At 38.1% G+C, this 23586-nt stretch overlaps 2 protein-coding genes across 4 annotated transcripts in view; one reads left to right on the top strand and one right to left on the bottom strand.

The window, feature by feature from the left end:
- The window catches only part of LRRN3 (leucine rich repeat neuronal 3), a 36494-nt gene extending 16547 nt beyond the window's left edge, over nt 1-19947 (bottom strand). The window contains exon 1 of the mRNA XM_059171588.1: nt 19247-19947. The gene's annotated coding sequence lies outside the window, so the exon portion shown is untranslated. The remainder of the gene's footprint in view (nt 1-19246) is intronic.
- IMMP2L (inner mitochondrial membrane peptidase subunit 2) overlaps nt 1-23586 on the top strand; it is an 867031-nt gene that overhangs the window by 421017 nt on the left and 422428 nt on the right. The window lies entirely within an intron of this gene.

Here is a 23586-nt window from a genome sequence, read left to right as displayed (position 1 = left end):
CCATAGATGATGCTTTTCTGTTACCGTAACTTAGAGCTGATAATCCTGATACGGTCTGTATCATTAGTTCCTTATAATGAGCCTGGCATTGTTTGTCTATTTTCATTTGAACAGTGCCAGATTTTCTTCACGCTGTGTGATTACCCCCTAACGGCCCTGACAAACTGCTTCGAACAACAGGGCCATATTTGTGTCCAGAGCTGTAAGATTTTAGAACAGAATGACAACAAAAACTCCACTGAAAGCTTGACAAAAATCTTACTAGATTATGGTTTTGAGTTTTGAAAGTAATCTTCTAAGCAAGGTACAGAGGCAGTTTAGATTGTCTTCGTGCATGTGGGTGCATCTTTTAGCGAGAAGACACTCATTGGTAGACCAGTCCTGGACTCTTATCTAACACTTGGGTTGACAAGTGATGAATTGGAGATGACCTGGTGGTTCTGTGAAGTCTGAAGGGGCAGACAGAGTTCCTTCTTGACATGCAATAGATCATATGTTTCATGCATGGAAATAAGATACTATATGCAAGTTAAAGCTTTGAGTTTCCTTCTTCCTGTCACCTAACTTATAGCCATTAAGTTTCCAGTGATATTTGACCACTGTCCTCTCTAAGGATTAGGCTACATCTGGGTAACAGATATGTGAGGAAACCTGAGATCCCTGAAACCAGTGACATAAAAAAGGAAATGTGTATTGCCTTTAGGTAGTGAATAGAAACGACTAAAGTTAAATGACGAAGTAAAAAAGGCAAAATGGCCATTTCTTTGAAATGGAAAGTAGTACAATTTGTGGTGCCTAGCAAATCTTAATTTTGTATTAATGAGCGATCTAGGCCCTTGCTAACATTATTACTTCTTTTACAACAGCCACCTCAGCAAGAACTTGGGCAATATGCCACGTTAAGCATCTTTTTGGAGGGTTGCAAATGGGTAGAGGACCAGTCATGCAAAAAGAGTTCTAGATCTTAATGAGGAGAGAGGGTGCTTTCAAAATACTGTAAATTTGCACCCATTTTACACCTAAAAGCCTGGAATCCATTTCATACACAGATTAGGTGAAAACTAGGTGGAAAATCACCTATTTGGAAGAATTTCTTAGTGATGAATTCTCTATAGATAAGAATATATTTCAAACTATCATTTTAGGCTAAGAAAAGCAGATGGTTTTATAATATGTTATAGTAGTTTCACAGGGTAGGATATAATATGCTTTTATGTTTGATTATTGAATTTCAGTTATGAGAAGACATTTTTCCCTATTACATGATTCAAAATCTAGAATCCTTCAAATCTGATCTGGGACGTTCACCTAGATGTTCACCTAGATTTACTATTCTCCTGTGTCCAACCAAAATTACTTTGTGAAATAAAGTTAATTTACCATTAATTTCTATTGCAGGAATATATCATATTACTCAATGAAGAATTAGTCAACATTGATTTACATTATGGGCAACTTTTCTGAAGCTTGAGTTGTGTGTACTTTATACTTACTTTTAAAAAAATATTATATTCATATTTTACATATTTTCTTCAAGTACAACCATGTAATAAAGTTTAGATCAAACTACTGTGGATTGTATTTCAAGACATAAATTACAAATAGAATGAATTTTTTTTTTCTGATTTCTGTTCATTTTAATTCATGTTGCTGGTTAGTAAGATACATTTTTGTGATAATTCCTGGTGTTGTATAGATTTTCTTGGAAGGTAAAGTTTTGTTTCGGTGAATGAAAGCTGTCCTTAATACAGGAGAACTAAACTGTGTCAGGATAATGAAGAATATGGAGTTGAAAAATTTTAGTTTGAGATTTTCTTTAATGACTAATTCTCATTAATTGTCTAGAGAAATACAGATTAGAAAAAAAAATGTAATTTTCTCTAATGTAGATCTAATTCCAATATCCATGGGCAGATAGGGTCTTTGATGATTTATTTATCCTTTCATAGTTCACTACAGTCCTGATCCTAAAAGTTTTTTGAAGTCCTTGTCATTTCCATTAATTTCCTATTTCTCGCCCATAACAATATCAGCAAACAACAAAAACAACAAAAGTAATGGCAGTCATAATGTGTGACATTGCAAAAATTCAGTTCAGTCTTCACATATGTCCTTATTTGGTTCCCACGGTAATTGGCGTGTGCTGCTGTACCCTCTTTACAAGTGTAACCCGATTATACTCCGCCTTACCAAAAAGTGCTGCTTCCGAGTCCCTATCCCTGTTTCATTTTCCTTGCATAGCCTCAAAAAACTACAGGATATGATTTATTTACTTTTGGTTTACTGCCTGCCTCCCACCACACCAAACCAATTTTCTTGAGGACTTTTCTCAACACTGACAGATTCTTTGGTTTGGTGTAGATGGACATCAAGCCTTGTTGGTTGACTGTTGATAGTGATCAAGGGGAAGAGTCATTATCTGAATGGTCTCAAGTCTGTGTCTTTAATGAAGCCTCATTGGAATAAAGAATCTGTGCTGGAAAATGATCCTTACAGAAGATGCTGCTCCCCTAAATACTTTGGGGCATAAGAAAACACCCTTGTTGTAATGACATTCACCTGTACACTGTTAAAGACCAAAGTTAATGCAAACCAAAACAGTTAGCTGCCGTTAGTCAAGATCGGGCAAATACTGTTGGCACCAAGTTTCAGCAGAAGCACCCAGAATTTATGAAGCACTTATGAAATGAGTAAAGTTTACTTGAAGACTTAAGCTCTGTATACTAGATTCTATAGGAGTATCAGCAGAGCTGGAAGTACAGAGGGTGATCCAGAACTTTGAAATGGACAGCTAGGCGTGGCAAAGAAATATTTGGGGATTCATAATGATCCAATAGTATTACTAGCTTACTAGATTTGATAGAACAAATCTATGGCCTTGGCATTTAATATGAGCTTGAAAAACATTTATTGAGTCTCCTAGTTGAGATGAGAACCTCAGGAGCTCTACAGTTAAAGCATGTGAATTAAAAACATTCCTTTCAGACATAGTGAGATACAAAATTACAAAATGCTCATTGTGCACGTGCAGAATCTTTTCATTCATTGCTTTGTATTGCTTCGTGTCTAGCTGGCTCTTCTTGAACATGCTTATTTTGAGTTTTTAATGACTAGAAATGGATTTAACGTAAGTGTACAAAGAACAAACCAAAACTTTTTGTGCGTGACGAAGGGCCCAGAGGGCTGAAACTGCCCATATTCCTCCCGTGGCTGATCAACTGAGCGTAAACTATTTATAACCGAACGTTGTCAGAAGTTGCTCCCTGCCGGAGGACTGGGACGGAGACGGGAGGCGACTTGACATGGCTGCGTCATTTCAAGTATTAGACTTTCAATAAAAACTCTTCCTTATTCGGAGTGCAAGAAGAAAGGAAGAAAGAGATGGAGAGAGGGCAGGAAAGAGAAAGGAGGAGAGAAAACGGGAGGGAGAGGAGGAGGGAGGAAATCTCTGAATCTCCACCAGCCTCTCTTTCACTTTCGAGTGAGAGAAACTCTAAGTATTGTCTATTCATGAGCATCTGCAAATCACATTGCAGCTTAACTGTCTCTTCGCTGATTTAATAGAAACTTTGATTGTTTTCTAGGATTTACATTCAGAGTAATTGTTTTTGCATTTTAATATAGTAAGAAGTAGATTGCATAAATGCATAACGTATTAGAAATGCTATTAAGCAAATGATTCTATGTGGTACTGTTGAATGAATGTTTTCCTTTTCTCTTCTGAACAAAACACAAATTTCTCCAATTATTTTTAAATTGATTGTTCTCTATTGTTGCCCCAGGAAAAGTGAAAAAAAAAATCTATTTGTGTGTTCATTCCATTTCTTTGGTATGATTAAATGGAGCAGCAGAAGACTCATACAGCAGTCAGGTACTTTTTTCCCTCCAAGATCTGCAAAGGGCACTTTTATGTGCATACTGCACAACACTGAAGCTCCAGTTCCTCCTACCTTATTGTGATTTATACTATAAATCCCTACTATCTTTTAGCAGCCATACCTCACACCAGTGTTTGCCCTGAGTTCCTGCCTCAAAATAATGAGTCCTTTAGTCCAGCCTAGGGTGGGGAGAAACCCGAGAGCCTTTTCACAGGGCATTCATGGTGACCGGGGTGGGGGGGGGGGTGGGGGGGGGATACGGACCTGTTTGTTTTTTAAGTTAGCCTGCTCAAACTCCCGGAACTTCCAGAAGGAAGAGACTTCTATTGTTTTGGGAGCTGATAACTGAGCTCTTTCAAAGAGTGGACCTTCCCCGACCTGAGCACTATCTGGGGAGTTGGAAAAGTTATCTAACTTAACATTCCGTAAGGAGAACAATGACTGGAGCTTTCATTGTTCCATTTTCAGGGCCTTAACGTTCTACATATTTGCTTTCACTCTTGTAGGTCCCAGGGGAGAAGCAAGTACGTAAGAGATGAGTATTCTTCCTGCTTCAGTGTGGAGCTGTTAATTTGCTTGCTCCATGGTGCACAGATGTTGGTAACCTGGTGTGTTCTAAGGTCCCACGTAGCATCTTTGTGAACAGACTGTGTTATGTGTTACTGGGAGATTAAGAATGTGCGTCTGTGAAAATCAATGATCCTCTCTTTGGCCCCTGCTCTTGTCTTCAGTTCAGAAAAATAAGCTTCCCTTGCTGATGTTTTAAGAGTCAAGCTCTTAGTATATTCCTCGGCATATCATGCATGAATTTGATACATACATCAGTGGAGTTACATTGGCTAAAGGAGCTGCCGATGATAAAAGTGGGGATGCTATATATGACCACGGTCCTATCACATTCATGTGACTCAGGCAATCTGTATCCATCTCCTTTATATTTCTATGGATTTTTTTTTCTTTCCTACTTGCATTAATTTGTAGTATACATGGTAAAAAATGCAAATGACAGAAAGCAAGCCCAGTTTTAAGTCTATGAAGAAATAAATCTACTGTCAGGAGATTCATTCTCTTGGGGCAGAAGAACAATAAAAAAGGCATGCTGTATTTGTGTCTTAAAAGATACTTTGAGGTTTTTGTTTGTTTTGTTTCTTCCTTCCGGCAAGCTAAATAGCACATGACAGTTGCCACAGCAACCCATTTTTGTGATTTGCAGAATAGGGAAGAAAACCAGATGTAAATTGTCAGTCAATAAGTATCTGTTGTCATAGAAGATGGTAACATATGCAGTCTCATTTGGTCAATTTATATACTTTTGTGGTATTTTGTTCTCATCTGCTCCTTTCCACGTGCTGTCATGAATTAGTATTCCATTCTTTGGCTGCATAATTTCTGAGTTTCATACATGATGTTAAGTGGGATAACTAGATGTCAGATTCATCGAAGGTGGTTGTTGCAAAATGAAGGTTATTTGACATCTGTTTGGTCATTTTTCAACATACTGACACTCGGATTCCTTGGTTTATCTTAGAGGATCAAAGGACTCTTAAAGGGCACTTTAAAAGGTTTTGGGATTCTTTTATTTGGAAATACAAATTTATTTCTAAATTTTCAATCTACAGAAATGAGTACATTTCTGTTTTCCTGATTCCTTTGGTGTAGCAATAGAAATCGTTCCGCCCTGGGAGGGAGCTCTTGGAAGTCTGCGGTCAAGCTTTTTTGTCTCTGTATTTTCACAAGTGGACCCGTACGTTTCCCCCAGATCACTTCTAACTGCTATTGTGCCTGCGACTCCTTTTCCCTTCCCCTTATTTTTCCTTCTCTCATGTGCATCAGACTGTCCCCTTCCCTCTGCTTGCTTTTCCTTAATTACCCATTGTTCCTGAAGTCATGACTCTCTAGTTTGAGATTTTGCTTCTGCTTCCAATGGAATGAGAGCCTGGGTGTCTGTGTGCCTATTTTTAATTAATGAATGGTGCAGCTTACAACTTACCAGAATACATTAATGTATCTTTCCCTGCTTCCCCTTGGCAAGTCCTCCACATTTTCCATCCCTACTAACGTTAACCCTCCTTTTCCCCACATCTAAAAGTCTTTCTTTAGCAGGTGTTTCAAAAAGCCAAACCCCAAAAAGACTAGGTAGAGGGATTAATGATGAGGCTTTCCTATTATTTAGCACCATTTTAAACTATTGCTGGCAACCATACCTAATACTTTTATGTGTAATATCCCCTCTTCTCTTTTTAAACAGAGCAGCAGCAATTGAAATGATGGTGTTAGTTACTCAACTGACAGAATAATGATACTCAAACTATATAATCTGGGAGCACTAGCAGCAGATGAGAGAACATTTCTAGACCGAAAGGTTGTATTTGGTAAATCTAAAGCAGATGACAAAAGACACTTTCATTCCCTAGAATAATACTAAACTGTGGCTTACAGAACTATACATTTATGGGACAGCAGGACACAGAGGGAGTGGGAGAAAAGAGAATTGTGTGACTTCTATCTCCTTTCTACCTGGGGTTCCATCCTTTCCAACTCAGTAAAACCAGCTAGAGCTGTGAAAAATGAAGGCATGCATGAAGGAATGACAGAAGGAATTCTTCAACAGTAGGAGTCTTTTTTTTTTTTTTTTTTAAAGCAAGGTTAACTTTCAGAAATGTTGCCTGAGAATAAGCCCACACCCAGATACATGAGTGGTGTTATGCTTGAAAATTGAAAATGAAAGTATAGCCTTTCCTCCAAAGCAGTATCATAGGAATATCACTTTTCACTGTTCCCACTTTGCCCCACACTTAACCTTAAGATTTCTTAACTAGCCAATACAAGTGCTTGATCTAGTTCTCCTACTCTCTGACTCTTAAAATGGCGGTCAGTAGATGCAGTCTAGTAACGGAAGGATCAGACATGGACTCTAATTCTCTCTCTTCCTTTGCACTGATTCCTTATGTATTAAAAGATGGGTGATAACAGTATCTACACGGAGGCATGTAGTGAAAATTAAAAGAAATAATGCATTAAAGATTCTTAGTACAAAAAGTTCTTATTACTGCATCAGAAACATACAAAGTAATCACTAAATGTTAATCACTATCAAACTAATAGTCATAGTAATGGTTATAGCTTATTAGAATTTGTTGTAACTTAGACTAATTTTGAAGGTGGAAATGTGAGAACAGGAGAAATGGCAGAGCAAAATAAAGCTACTTGAATGGGCTTTGACTTAATTTCCATTAAAGATTGCAGAATTTTATTGGCCAGTGGATTTTTTTCCCCACCGTTTTCTATGAAAATAACTCTTAAAAGTCACCACAATACTTGTCATCTCAGTTATATGGCATGTCTTTAAAGCAGAAATATTATCTGAGACCAGGTACAAGTAAGTGGGGCTAGACTTAATTGAAATGTTTGCAAATTAGTAAGAAATTGTTAGCAGTTGGCAAATTGTTTTAAGTCCAGTATTTGTGTTTGTGCATGCGTGCTTATATTAAGATGGCATTGGAATAGATAGAGAAATACAGTTGTTAACTAAATCTACAAAAATATTAATACAGCTTTTCTGAGATGGTAGAATAGGACAGTTGTCTTTTCTTAAGATGTGGTTACATTTTGGGGAAAACAAAGTTAGATTGCTAAAGTGTAACTTAAACATTATTCATTTGTGGGGCACCTGGGTGGTTCAGTGGGTTAAAGCCTCTGCCTTCAGCTCAGGTCATGATCTCAGGGTCCTGGGATTGAGTCCCACATTGGGTTTTCTGCTCGGCAGGGAGCCTGCTCCCCCCGCCCCTCCCCCCCGCCTACTCGTGATCTCTCTCTGCCAAATAAATAAATAAAAATCTTTTAAAAAATTATTCATTTGTATTCACAAGAAGGATTTTTCACATGAGAGAAAAAGGAGAACTATGTCTATGAAATAACTATAATAAATGGACACAGTGGTACTGAAGTTTGTCAGCAATGTAAAAATTTTAGTCAAGTGACTCAGGGGCTTGAGTGTCCATTATTCTAGATTCTGCATTCTTTGGGGATGAAACTTACATCAGGGGCTTAAAAGTTCACAAAAGTAACTTGGCAATGCGATTTGTAATTTCAAAGATTGCAGTTATTTTGCATGTGTTACAAAGTTTCTTAGGGCCCCAGCAAAGAGGATTGGCATAGAATAGTCTCTTTTACATTTGAGATGGAATGTCCCAGAAGAGAAGAAATTTCCGGTGCAGTAGCACAAAGAACTGGGATGATTTTATTTCTGTTTTGGGTAAATATGAAACTTTTTGTATAATTGCCATTTTTTGGTGTGTTTTTCCTTTTAAGAATTTCTCTCTTACTCCCTCTCTTTCCGTGACTTAAAAGAGAAACAAAACAACTCTTCAGCTAAAATTGCTCTAGGGCACATATTCAAAACCCCAGTCCCAAATACTTCAACATGCTTGATGCATAACAGCAACAACATGTTACTGTCAATGAAATGCCACTCTAAAATGCATCTTGAAAAGTGACTGGAGAATGAACGGGGCATCTGTGAGACTCCCAGCAGCTAAGTGAGGTTGTAAGGTTGTAAGGTTCACAAAGAAGGCGTGGCTGAATTTCCCTGCAGGGTTGACTTTGGGAACTTTTGGTCATAATGGTGCTTAAGAAAATGAATGATTTGATGGGAGCATATGGCCCAATCTTTCTGAAACCCTACCATCACAGTCAATGTGCTGTGAAATAACCACCAGGCAAGGACCGAATTACCTGGTTTCTGGTTCCAGTTATGTATTTAAGTAATGAGTCACTCGGAGCAGTGACCTAATATCTATAAAATCTCTCTCAGTTTGACAATTTTGTTATACCAGTTCTGACTCCTTGTATTAGTTGGTGGCATCTGAAAGCAAATCAACAGGCAGTATAGAATTCATTCATTAACGGTGTCAGTGGGCAGTCTCTGGGTGACCTTCAGTTGAGTTGCACGTGAAATGTGCTATAGTACATGAAAATAGGAGTTCACGAGCATGTGGGAATAAAAGGTATTGCCCACTTCTGGTAGATACTTCCCCTAAGGATCTGTACCCTACCATGCTACAGGCATTATCTGAGAGCCAAGAAATGACTTTGAATGGCAGTGGAGATAGGGACTGTCGATATGACAGACTTACAAGCATATTACTAAAAGCATCCACTTGAATGTCTGTCAGATCCCTTATCAAAATTCCCAACTCATTTAGCCATATCCTATTCCCAATCTTCTCTGGGGAAAAGCGCCACATAGTGTACCTGTTTTATGCATATTTTGTATCAATTCAGGCAATCAATTGTCACAAACAGGCAATCTTTACAAACCTGAAATAACAGTGGCAGACAATGGACAAAGGAAAAGGGCCTGAATCTTTAACCATCAGTTCTGAGACTTGGTGCTGAATATAAATAAATAAATAGATAAATAAATAAATAAGATTTAAAAAAAAAAATCATGAGGGATTCTTACATTCTTCCAGAGATTCTAATATTCTGTGTTAAAAATAAGCACCCAAGTGAATTTGATGGAATTCATCCCAGAAACAGCCTAACAACCTTTGATTTCATATTAAAAATGAAGCAAAATGTACAAACATATATATAACATTTAGACAATGAATGTATTTAGCAATAGTTTTGGAATATGGTACCTTCCAAATCTTGATAGGATAGTACCTCTTAAGATGGGAAACTTTAGATAGATAGATAGATTTGGTTCTGTTTGCTGTGTCATACATACATCATTCCTTATCAATTCTTGAGATTCCATTTATTGATCTGCCTGTATCCGTGGTGATTGAGTAAATGACCATGATATGACATGTCTAAATGAATGCCTAAGTGGTATATTATCTTAGAATATATCTCCTTTCAAAGATTCATGGACATCTCAATCAAGTAAAGTACAGAGTATCGCACTGATTTATAATTTAACATGATTATGTCCAACAGGAAGCTCCTTGCTTAAGTGAGGTTAAGAACTCGATACACCATTCCCTTCAGTATGGTGTGGAAAGGGGAGGGGACAGGATGTGGAAGTCAAGGAGCTATTACTGGGGTTTCTTTATGGGGAAGATTTAAACTTGTAAGTGTTCATCATCTTTCCTAGGTGTTTACAATATTTAAAAATAGAAGGAAGTTTTCAAATATTTCCCAAATCTGATAAGCATCATTCAGGGATGAAAGATGGAGTTGAAATCTTGTTCTGTGTTTAATTTGCGAGATATTCATAGTAAAGAAAAATTCTCTTATTTTGTTACTGTTTTGCATTCCCTAAGAAATGATAAAGATCTTAGCTGTTCATAAGTACTTCTGGAATTCAACCATGATTTTTTTTTTTAAAAAACACACTATACTTCTAAGGTGATACAGATTAATGAGAATGTCTGAGTAAAAAAATCCCCAGGTAATACTTTTATTTTAAGTTAGTTGAATTTTGTTAAATGTTCATTACGTCATTCATGAAATACTATCAGGTTGCACCAGGTGGTAAAACTGTCAAATTTGCTTAATTATTATATAAACTCCCTTTGATCTTTCTGAGAAGCTTAAAACTATAGAAGGAACCTGCTGTTGGATACTTCTGCATAAAAAGTATAATGCTCCTCAAAAGAGAAATGTATTATGCTTATTCTAAGAAATATGTGCTGTGGGAGGCACAGTAACGTGGTTTTCATACAAGAGGTTTTGGAGTCAGATATTTGCTTCTCCATTATGTTCCTATGTGGGGCTGTGCACTTGGGTGACATGGGGTATGAAAGAACATAACTAGGATCCAGGCCATGGTACATGTTGAGAAGCCGGCCAGCATTTCCTCTCTACTCTCTGCTCCTCACTGTTGTATAGAAATGTAAGAGGTCATAGGGAAAAAGAAAAAAAATCTAAAACTTTAAACTAAAATTTACACATCTTTTATTTCTTAGATGTGTTAAGTTGGGTTTTTCATGAGACATGGATATCTTTGCTGTTTATCACCTCAAACTTGAATTCATTTTTCATTTGTCCAATTAGTTACATTTAAAAAAAAAAATCTTCCTTCTGAAAAGAAAATATACACGAACATGAGCTCTTGAAACCCTATTCCTAATCATGGGATGAATCCTTAGTAACATTTTGGCCTTAATTTCACATTCAGCTTTTCCTATGTAGGACACTCACGCTGAAGGACTCCCCAGATAGCTCTTTGAGGAGGTCACTCAGTAAGAAATGCTGAAGTTTTGCAAACAGCTGGCATTGAGAACACTTCTGCTGAAGTTTTAGGTTTGGCTCAGCATGCTCAGTTTGAAAAACAGATTTTGTCTATTAACTTTGCAGAGCTAGAAGCTTATTAATACTGAGGAGGATTGATGAACTTCATTGAAAGTTGATGATCATATTAGAAGTGAAATAGTATTCACTGTTTTTTGTTTTGTTTTTAAAATATTTTATTTATTTGACAGAGAGATCACAAGTAGGCAGAGAGGTAGGCAGAGAGCCCGATGTGGGACTTGATCCCAGGACCCTGAGGTCATGACCTGAGCCAAAGACAGAGATTAACCCACTGAGCCACCCAGGTGCCCAGTATTCACTGTTTTAAAAGAGAATTCATGCTTCTGGTTTAAAATAGAATTCAGGAGTAAGAAAGGATCCACAGATTGGAATTAGGGTTGTGGACAGACTGTTCTAAATTATGACAATTGAGACTTACAAGCTAAGCTTTGTATTTTTCCCATTGTGCCAGTTATTACAGTGCATGGCCATAGGTGAAGAAGCATGTTGAACTCTATTGATGGAAAAAACCTAGAAGAGGACTATGAGCTGCCAGTCTCAAGTCTGGCTGTGAACCAAACGCAAAAATCATTTGAGTTAATCCAATAGTGATACCCACATATAAATAAGTCAGTCATCCCTCTTCCTTGAGAAACAACAATAACAAAAAGACAATAGGAATGAATCTTGCAAGATCATATCCTCGTCTGAGCAGAATGCATGGCATGAAATGAGAAATGGAATGATTATGTTTTCTTAGCGAATCGGACTCCTAGAAGGCAGTATGGGCGACTTCTATTAGGGCGCAACCAACAAGAGGCAGTGTTGCCACATTTGCACAAAAGCCATTTTTTACAGCCAAACCGACCTAGGTTCCTTTTCCTGTTTTGCCTTTCATGAGTGGAGGCAAGTTGCTTTTCTTCTTTAAGCCTTAATTTCCTCATTTGTAAAGTGGGGTTAGTAACAGTATTTGCTCCATGTGGTTTTTATGAGAATTACAAGGGAAAACACCTGCCACATGCTCAGCACAGTGTTGGGCACAGAGAACGCCTGTCTGTAATAAACGAGATCTGCTAATATTACGACCATGCCCTTATTAGCCAGCAAAGGGTTATCGAAGAGATAATGCGATCTGAACTCTTAAGGTCTCTACTGGAAGTATTTTATGTCATAAAACATTTAATTCTTCACTTCCTTGAGTGTTTTGTCCAACAGTAGCACACTGTGATACAATTTATAGTGTAAATGAGAGCTAAGCCTCAGATGTTTACATGGACTTTGCTTGCTCATTAGAAATAAAGTAACTGATTATGGAAATTGAAGTTTGGCAAATGCCTCACTGATTTTAAAAAGTTAGCCGAACATCACCTGATGACACTCCTTGAGCAGCTGTAGTGTTTGTGTAAAAAAACAAAACAAAACAAAACGCAGGGGTGATAAACTAGAGAAGAGGAACAAATATAAATTATGTGTTCAGTCAGTTCAGCTATTCACACAAGAAATGGACTTGTTGGATGCCTGCAGTCTAAGCTCATGTCTTATAATGGCATATGATTTTCATTCAAAGATTACTAGGAATAGAGCTTCCAAGGTCTGTATGTGCTTAGAACGTCTTTCTCCCCCACATACAGCGGTGGCATTGTTCTCTTTCCATCCGATTGCGCTTTCTCTTAAATGATGCAGCATGGTCACCTGGACTGATCCCCATTTTGCCTACTTTATTGTTTTGTTCTTAGTCCGTAGGCAGATGCAGTGGAAGGCCACTCACCCCTCAGCCTTTGTAGAAATCAAAATATGATCTATCTAGATGTATTTTCAAATTACCCCTTGCAACTATTGAAATTCCAATAAAGGCCACTGTGGTCCCATATACTCTTTGTGGAATAGATTAAGTAATTGGTGATTCTGGGTGACCAATTTTCGATGAAAATAAAATTCGATGTGGAGCCCAGAGACACTGTTAGCAAACAATGATAAGATCATTATGTCTTGGGCATATGAATATAGTGGCGAGAAAAATACCCTAAGGAGATATAAAGGCCAGTATGAATTGTGTCTCTCAAAATACATGTCTGTTTAAAAATGTTTTTGAGTTTTTTATTTTTTTCTTAATAAATGTAAAGCGTAAATTAGCTGACAATGTAATTTAAGTGCCTCGACCTTTCAGAATTATGAGACTGTACGATATTATGGATAAATTTTACTCTTGTGGAATGAATCTACCAAAATATTTGCCTTTGTTTCTTTGCAGTCATTATATTAATGCAGTTTTGTAATTTTAGAGAAAACTTGTAATAAGCACAAGTCAATCTTCTCTACCACAATGAAAATGAGGCGTCTTTAAATATTTTCAGTAGTCAAAATACATAACAATATGTAAGTCATCGTAAGCACTGGGAGTCCTGAGCCTTCCTGAGGGCCATTGCTCAGTCCGTGGCACGTTTGCAGGCTTGGTCCCAGGGGAATGAATGCTTTTCCCCTGTTCCTGGACTCTCTGCAATGAACAAGTCAGGAAACACTGCCTCCTCTCTTACTCTTCAGGGAATTAAATCCCAGGGGTTTCAGGCCTCTGGAAACAGAAAGTGTTTCCTGTCAATGCTAGGCCCTTAATTGATTCAGCCGGTCTTTGGGGAGTCCGTGAGCCTTTTCAATTCAGACATGGAAAAAAATGGTAGAAAAAAATGTTTACACTCCTTCCTACCAAGGAAGGATTATTATGTGTGGAATACTTCCCTTTCTGGAAATAAAACTTTGTATGACAACCTTTCGTAAATGTATTTTAGGCGTTTTCACCTATTCGGAGGACAGTATTACTTTTGGAAGACGCAGTTTCCCCTAGAGGGCTCTAAGAATAATGTGAATACACCTACTGGCTTATTGAGGTCTTTGTATGTCCTTATCTCCCTAAGACAAACTAACCAGGAAGGAGATGCCAAAGTTGCTTTTATGTTGACACTTTACCCATTGGTGATAGATACATCAGGTGATTTTTGAGGACTTTGTTCATAATTTTCCAGCAACGTGGAACTTGCCTAAGTAATTTATTCCTTCCATGGTATCCAGTTTTTGAGGCCTTTGCCAACTGTTCATCAAAGTGTTAATGCTCTCAGACAAACCTATAGATGAGTCGGTCGAACAACATGCAATATTTTTCTCCAAGAATAGATGTTGGTTGTGTTTTTCATGTTTAACTCAGTCATATCATTAGCTCTGAATTAAATTAAGAAGTACAGATTTTTATTTGTAAAAATCTGCCCACCTAGAGGGATATGGTGCAAAGGACACAGAACTTAGAAGGTTAAGTCTAGAGTGGGAGTACAGGAAAATGGGAGGGCATATTTCTAACAGACTCTAAGCCAGGTACCATGATCAGTGCTGTACCCATCTTTGTAGTCAGAAGACCCTGACTTCTCCACATGTTAGCTCCCTGCCTGTGGCAAATCTCTAACCTCATGAGACCTCCTTCTCTAATCTTAAAAGGAAGAAGATAGCATTATACCTGCCTTACCAAATTGTCGTGGGGAGCAAATATCGTTGTTGAGAAAGTGCTCTGCAAACCAATATTGCTCTAAACAAATATTCACAAGTATTATGTTTCTTTTTTAATATCCTTTTTTACTTTCCCAAAGTTTTTGAGCCAGTTCATTACTATTATCCTAAGTAAAATTTGGAGAACACATTTAGAAACCAAGAAAAATTCTCCAGAAAGGAAAAAAAAAAAAAAAAAAGGGCTGGGAAATTAAGGGGGAGATGTCATTGCCCAGAGAGTCTCACTCAAACTTTGGAAATGAAAAGGTAAGGCCAGATGGGGAGATGGAGAGCAGGAAGTAGGGATTGCTATCCTGAGAAATGTCCTCATTGTTTTTCAGTAAGATGTGGAAGCTGAGCACGGACCCCGAGAATAGACACTGTATTTAATGAGAGCACATGTAAGTGCCTTAAAATGTTACAGTGAAACTCACTAAAAAAGGAGGTTGAGATTCTCTTCAAAATTCCTGGAAAAACTTCTCATGGATGACCAATAGTTGAATCTCTATAGCTGAAGAGTAGCAATAATGCTATTAAGATGTTTTTAAAAACAGGGCAAAGCTCTTATTTTTATGACTCTTTACAAAACATAGTGGACTATATCCAAAAGATGATCAGTTTGAAATATTTGGGTGTATATACTTAAGAAATTGTTATTGCTTCTAGGGTTGAATGCCTGCTTTTGCTCTTTAAGTATCTGACTATCTGATAAACATTTCCTTAAGTTTTATGATTTTTTTTTTTTTTGCATAGATCTATATGCTTCTTTCTTTAAAAAAAAATATGTGAGAGACTGAGTAGTGGAGTTTTAACGAAGTGCTGGAGGGAGCGCTCTAAAGGGACCTACTCTAGGCCTTCATAAAGAGCTATATGATTTCGACTAAAGATGTTAAAACCTTTGTGCCTCGGTTTCCTCACCTGTGAGATGAGCATATTAGACCATCTTTTAAAGGTCCTTTCCATCCTAAAGTTCCATTATTATATGAAAATATGTTTTCCTTCTTCATTTTCTTATGCCAAAACCGTGTATGTGATCTTATTAGTGGCACCTTAAAAAAAGGAAAAGCCCTCCCTTATCGTGGCCTACGATAAATTAACATACTAGCAAGCAGTTCTGTACAAGCATAACGGTTATGGAAATACGGTAGATGACTGGCTGGGTACCGTATTTCTTCATAAAGATTTGAGATGAGCATTTTTTTTCTCACCCTGTATTTAATGACCTCTAAATAGCATCTCCCAAATCTTCTTCCACCCCTCCCATCATACGCAAGAAAACATTTTTATTTCTCCATTACTTTTCCTATCCTCTGGCACCACCTACTTTCTTTATATTAGAATTCGATTTGCTTTTACATTGTGGTCAGAGGAAGGACTATTACCATGTTCTACTTCCCGGATGTCAAGGCAGACATTACTTTATCAGAAGAGAGGCAGGGAGGAATCCACGGAGCTCTGTGCGGGACCTGTGTTCAGCTGCAACACAGTGAAGCTTTCTGAAGTACTCACTGGCTAGCCAGGATCAAAGAGCTCTCTCTCTGACAGCACACACAAAACATGCTGATGTCTTGCCCGGTGTTTACCTGCTTTATTTAGTTTCATGGGACAAGAGAGTGATACCTAAGTGATGAAATCCTTAGAACCAGGTAGATATGGAACATTGTGGTGGACTGCAGATGTGTCCCTTGTTTCTTCAGATTGGCTAAGCTACATCATTTTAAATTATTCTTTGGAGGCATCCTCACTGAGGCTAGACTCATTTTTTTAGTATGCTAGCTTCTTTTTAATAGTCTCCTTCAAATTCCCCAACAGATACCTTATCTGTGACCATCTTCAGGCGCTCTTAAGTAATAACATTTAACTTACATAATTGTGATTTTTTAATCTCAGGTTACAAACATTTCTGATCAACTTAATTCGTTTGCAATAAAGATCACCATGCCACATCACATAGGAATTTTGCACTAGAAAAAATTCAGAGTTGGGGGGGGCAGTAAAACACCAAGCCCATTTTGTGGCAAAAGAGAAAAAAGGAGAAAAAAAAAGAAGCAATAGGTGTATAAAAGAACAAAGAGATAATAAAATATAGTTAACAAATTGTAAGTTGATTACCTTTTTCCTAGATCCCTAAATTTCTGGTCTAGAAGGCAGATAACACTGTTTATGAAGCCAGTAACAGCAACAATAACAACCAAAGGAAAAAAAAATTCCACCTACTCATCAGCATTCTAACTCAGTGTGTGTCGCCTGTGACAAGCGACACTCTTGAAAAGATGGTCCTTTGACGCTTGTCTTGCCAGAAAGCTATTTCTGGTATAGCTGCATGACTGGAAAGACTACGGCTAAGTCTTCCAGGCATGTTCCTGTGTCCATCATCTGGCATTGGTAGATGCTGATCAGACCACCAAACTCACCGGCACACACAGAGTGACAACACGGGGGGACGGGAATGATTGTATTTCTAGACTCAAGTGGGCACGGTGTTGATCTGTGAAATCCACAAAATATGTATGTGAGCTTTACCAAGGTTAAAGAGTGAATCCACTGTTCTTAGGTATCATTGATTGCAATTTAAAAATAGGCTCTGTCGGATTTGAGTCTGTCTATGTTTGGTGTGGAAAGTTTCCCTGGAAAAGGTCTAAGAAAAACTGAAATCAATACTGCAATGCTACATTATCCAGGAGTTTGAAACCGGGAGGCTGAATATCTACTTCCAGCTTTTCCTCTTGGTTAGGAACTTAGCAGCTACCTCAAAATTCTCCGATTTGTTCTGTGGCAAAAGCAGCACTTCTCATGAATAGCAGAAAAGCAAAGAAAACCCCTTTTCCTCTTTGCAATAAATCATTTTGTTTTTTCTATAGATCGCATGTGGCGTTTGAGGCAGGGTGAGCAAGGCTGCCAATACTGCGAGCTAATGCTTCAGCACCTTTCATTTTTCACTCTGAGCAGGAAACCTCTTCTTAAACTTGTTCATTTTACAGAGAGAAAATCGAAGCCAGTGGCACATTGTCAGAGCTGCTTTATTGTCATCATTTACAAAGGTCACTGGAATTAATTGACTTCTTACATATTGTAAAGTGACTCATATTTTGACACATTTATGGGAAAGTGGCAGGATCTAAGGGACTGGTTATTGTCTTTTGGTTTTTGGCTCATGTTCTAAACTAAGAAACCAATCATAACTCTGAAATCACAGTTGTAGGGGGGAAAAAATACCATGCAGTTGGAAAGAAGCTGACTCCATTAACTCTTTGGTCAGTTGAACTAAAGGAAGGGAAGAGAGAGCTCCAGAAGGCGAAATGCAAATACTAGGTTTAATGTCTCTACAGGACCCATTAAAGGGGGGAATCAATGTTTCTGTGGACATCCTCAATTGATGTTGTCTCTTTGAAAGCATATTCTAAGTAGCTGGCTTCCTTTTAGAAGACTGGAAGTAGAAATTAACCCACACGGTATTCCATGAATCATCAGTACATAGATGCTCATAGTTTACTGAGAGTAATTCTGTCTCAAAGGCATTGCCTCTGAAACTAAAGAGAAATGTAGGATATGAGTAATATTTATAGTGCCAGGACAGGCACACTCTTTCCTAGGTAGATATTTTGGAATCCTTACTTCTTGCCCTTTTATTCTTCACATTATCCCCTTTTCTCTAAATTAGGAAGGTTCTACTCACATTCATAGCATGCTCTCCCTAAAATTCGAGGCATGGAAACAAGGGCATATTGTTAAAAATAAATAAATTAGAGGCAAATTAAGTCACATAGCTCAATAAAAGCAAAGGGAATATAGTAGTCGGTCTGAACAAAAATCTTCTGAAATAGCAAATGCACTTTAAAGCCACCCTGCTGTGATTCTGTTAATTATCAAAGAAGATGAGAACTCTTCTGGTTCCTGGGCTCCTTTTACCTCGCGCCTGTCGGTTGCAGCTGCATTAGCAATCAGACGTTTGCCCTGTCCCTTCAGACCAGCGGGAGGATGTTATTAAAGGGAAGTCATTTACCCCAATCCGTAAGATGTAGCCTGGCAGAAATTCAATAACTGTTTGTGATATGCTCATTCCGCCACTCTGCTTAATGGTTTTAGCTCTTGACACACAGCAGCATTTGCCTTAATCTCCACCGCTGGGTGAAAGGGAGAAAAATGCCCCATTGGGGGGGGGGGTTGGTTTCAAAATACAGACCGATGTGTGAACCGCTTTTCATTACAAATAATGCGAAGGAAAAAAAGAAAAGAAAAGAAAAGAAAATTCCCCCCTTCTCCTTCCTCCCCTCTCCACTCCCACTGGCCCCTTCTCCCCTCTCTCCCTCCCCCCAGCACTGCTTTTTCTCTCCCACTCACATCCTCTGATGGGCGTTCAAGCTAGTAAAATGCATGTTGGAGAATCCCACAAACACAGCTCAGCATACCCCAAGCCAGAGGGCTTTTGCGTTTGAATTTCTCCTCCAAAGTAAAAGGGAAAGAAGAATGCTTTTTTAGAATTCAGACGTGAAGAAAACATCAAAGGAGAATTTGGATTTGGGGGTGGGGGTGGGGGCCAGCATCAACCAAAGAAGAAACAGAGCATATTTAAATAGAAATGTATATTTTAAACTTACCTTGCAAAAGCAGTTCCTGTGATGCACCACCTTCCGTGTCCCTCTGTGCGGGCTCCCTCAGTTCTTCAGTTGCGATAATCACATGGTTGTGTTCTTGCCCGGGTGTAAATAGGTGCGTGTGTGTGTGTGTGTGTGTGTGTGTGTGTGTGTAATAAAGTACACACAAACATGTACTAGAGGTGGGCGCACATGCAAGCCAGCTTCTCTCGGTATTCTAAGATGAAAAGGAAGGCAGGCGGCTGCAGCCCGGGGTTCCTTCTTTTCTCCGGGAACTCTTGCTGTCCGTCAGCAGGCGGAGGCTCTCAATCCCGTGAAGAGAGATCCTGGGAGCTGGCTTGCTTTCTCCTTGTTTCCATGGTGGTTAGTGGTGCATCGTTCACCCGATCAGTTGTCACACTGACATGGTGCTGCCTGCTCAGCGGTCATTAATAACTGAACACCCTCCGCTCCCCAGAGAGGAGCCAATCGCTTCGGACTGCCAAGATGTAGCACTCGCAGCTGCTCCCGTCTGGTTGGCTGAAGCAACCTGTCTGTTCTATGACACTGCTGCTTAGGATACAAATAAATGAAAGCGGCTTGCATATTTTCCTAGGTACCCTTCCCTTCCTGCCTGCCTTCCTGCCTGCTTCCATCCTGCCTGCCTGCCTCCTTTTCTCCTCTTCTCCCTTTCCTTCCTTCCTTGCTGCCTTGCCTCCTTCCTCTTTTCCTCCCTGCTCCTTCCTCCATCCTTTCTCCCCCTCCCTTTTTTTTTTTTTTTTTGAGAGGAAGAAATGTTGGACAAGTTTTCCCATTTTTAGGTTATCATTCACCCAGAGAAACTGTGTTTTCTCTCTGAAAATAGCAGGATGTGCTGCAAATAAGGATTTTTCCAAATACTAAAAACACCTGGGGGAGACGCAGCGCCTCTGACTCCCTCTTTGTAAAGTTCGCCAGTGGCTATATATGATTGAAGAAGAGTAACTTGAAACTGTTTTGAGAGGCATTTGGTTTTCTGTAGATTCTACTTAATTTGGTGTTGATGTGATTATTGTTCAATAGCCTTTTTTTAAGCTATGACATTTCTTACCTGAATTGACCACATTTTAAAAATAAAGCATATGTTTTTTTTTTCTCTATAATTCACAACACTGGCCTATGAGGGGGTATTTCAAAAAATAAGTATTTCCAATTATAGTAATTTCTGTATATCTGATGCAGTTAATCTGACGGCCACAGATAAGCGGATACATGTGTCAAGGTGTTTGTGTGAGTATTTCTGTGTGTGTGTATTTAGGAGTGTGTTGGGAAATACTTCTTGGGGAAGTATTTCAACTCTGATGAATTAAACCCTCAGGAAAATTGTTTCTCTTTATTCTTAGACTTAGTAATTCTGAATTTATATTTACCAGGAAAATATGGAATACATGCCATGTATGTAAAATGTATCCAGTTATCAGAAATTTAGAAAAGAAACACAGAAAAGTATAGCAGTGTATATTTCTGAAAGAACACCTGTGAGTACATAGACAGCAATTTTAAAAATGCTTGTTTTACCACCTTAATTAGTATGCTAGAGGAACATCTTGTTGAGAAGACTGGAACATGAGAATTAATTTATCAACAGGTCAAAAACAGGCTAGATTCATGGCTCCAAGCCCTAGTTTGAGAGACTGCCCTCTAGTGGAGTTAAAAAAAAAATAACATTTTCATGTTAATAGATTTGCGGGGGGAGGTAGAAAAGCTTCACATCTGATTGTTCTTCGTTTATTGAAATGACATAGACCAATAGTTTTAAGTTTCTATAATCATAATACCCGGAAATTTATAAATACATTAGCTTTGTCTGTAGGGTTTTTTTTTTTTTAAAGTTCTCAAGTGCTTTATTTTTTCCTTCTCTAAAAATTTATTCAAATGGTTGCTAATCTTTTGAATAAAAATGAGTTCCAGACAAAGGTAGTTTCTTGCTTAACCTACTAACACTCATTTCAGAAAGTGTATTGTAAGGCTTTATTCTTTACCAGCAACACTTAAATGTTGTTCTGTGAATGGTAGGGATTATGACCAAGTGTTGGGGATGTTGAGAGGGAGTGTGTTGAGAGGGAGTGTGTCTACATATGGTTTAACGTACTTGTAATAATAGTGACAATCATCCTCATTACCCCTCCCTTGATTTTATTTTCCCCAACTTTAATTCCTTACATATTCCATATCATTTCAACATCTGCAGGGTTACATTTCCACATATTGGAAGAATTAGGATAAAATTGTGATAATTATTTAAGAAAGGAATTTTAGTTTTATACTCTTGGTTCCTTAAGAATTCCATTTTGGTTGATTGGTATTGACTGTATAATTGACAAATTCAGTAATCAAACCAATTATAATGCACTTCCATAATGAATGTAAGTGGCGATAATCAGATGCATGATTAAAACATTTTCTTGGTTTATAAATGAAACCTGCAATCATACCTAATATTTTAAATTTCAGTCTCTTTAAGAAATCAAAGAAAAATCTAAGTTTTAATTTAGTGCAAGTTGAATATTTTTAATTGCTACCTTATGCTATCTCATAGGAAATTGTTTTCCCTCATTGTTTAGCTTTTCTTCAGCATATGGGGATGCGGTTGCTTTTTTTTTGCAATTGTCCTTTTGCTGTAAGCACATGACAAATACAAAAGATTTCATTTTTATCGTTCTCATACCATGGAACATTAGAAGTGAGATTGTAATGTGAGAGAGAAAAATAACTCTGGCTTTGTACGAAAAGGGTGACGAGTTTGTTCTTTGGCTGTGGTTTCCTTCTCGCCGTAAGAACATCAGGAACTTCCTAGAATCAGTGTGTGTTCAGGTGATCGTCAGTTATCAACCATTAACTGGAGATACGAAAGGTAGCTCTCCAAAAAAAAAGTGCTAAAAACTTAATTTCTTTAACACCTCTGTATAATGAAGTGCCATGGAAAAACATTAAACTGTGACTGAGGAAGGATTTCAGCAATTTTGAATCAGTACAATTGTGAATAGTTTCAAATGAGAACCATGGACTCTTTAGACTCGAATACCTTGAGTCCTAAGAGGTCAAGCGACTTGTCTAAGTGCACACAGCTGGTCAGAGACAGCAAGGGTAGACCCCGCCATCTTCCAAGGTTTTCGTACCATGTCACCCGCTCATCTACTGAATAATTGATAAGTCTCCACTTTTTCTTCTTTCCCATTTCCATTTTTTTCCTTCTTTTTTTTTTTCTCAAGTTTTTACCTTTACAACCCACTAAAATTTCAGAGCAGTTTCACATTCCAAATATACTGTGTTATGAGGTTGTGTAGGTCAGCTGCCTCGTAGTAAATATCTTCAGGGCTTCCTGAACTCGTATTCAGCTCTAATAACAATGTATTTTAAGGATTTTAAAACATAAATGAATAATTACAGCTCTTAAAGTATGTTGAAAAAGTTCTGCCTTCATCATCAAATAAACAATAAGGGTGTAATAAATATTTATGTGTTGATTTAATAGTTGAAGTTCCTATTAATATGGGAAGGTTTCTTGTTTCCTGGAATCCTGGGCACTGCTCTTCTGTTCACTTTCATTAGAGGGGTGGTCTGGGTAGTGGGTCAGAGTGCACTTTCTGGGAACAGGCTACCTGGGTTGGGTTCTTACCTTTCCACTTCCCAGCTTTGTGACCCTGAACAAGAACTTAACATCTCTGCATCTCAGTTTCCTCCTGGGAATGTTATGAGGATTAATGTAGTTAATATGTGCAAAAGCTTAGGGAAGAACTTAGGATATAATAAGCTTGAATGGATGTTTGCATTGCCATTATTGCCATTCTTGTCATTGTCACTGTTGTCGGTCAGTGTTATTACCATCATCATCATCTGTTCCAGTTCTCTGCTTTGTTTGAATGTTCTTTCTACCTTCCCTCTGGGTCATGGCTTCTATCTGGTCCTAAATAAATTAGCTCAGGGCAAATGCTACTTCCCATGTGAGGTCTTTTCCGACCCTCTAACAAGACATGATCTCTCACAATCACAATCTTTATTCCCCCCTACCATTTATGTTTTTAAAATGTATTACAGTTGTTTCTATAATTTGGCCCATTTCCATTTTTAGTTTATAGAGTCTCCTGGGAGAGGTCTATATTTTATTTGTCTTTAAGCACTGTAGCTTGCATAAACATGGAGAAAACAATATTTGTTGAATACTAACTGTGTATGTTTTAAAAGTTATTGAATCCCTACAACATAAAATAGATGTTTTATCCCCATTTGACAGTGTAGAAACATTGGCTCAGAGAAGTTAGGTTTCTTGCCCAATGTACGAAAACCATGAAATAATGGGGCAAAAATTTGAACTTGGTTCTGTC

The sequence above is a fragment of the Mustela lutreola genome, chromosome 4, assembly GCF_030435805.1.
Source record: "Mustela lutreola isolate mMusLut2 chromosome 4, mMusLut2.pri, whole genome shotgun sequence".
In the NCBI taxonomy this organism is placed as follows: domain Eukaryota; kingdom Metazoa; phylum Chordata; class Mammalia; order Carnivora; family Mustelidae; genus Mustela; species Mustela lutreola.
This window is presented reverse-complemented; position numbering and strand designations above follow the sequence as displayed.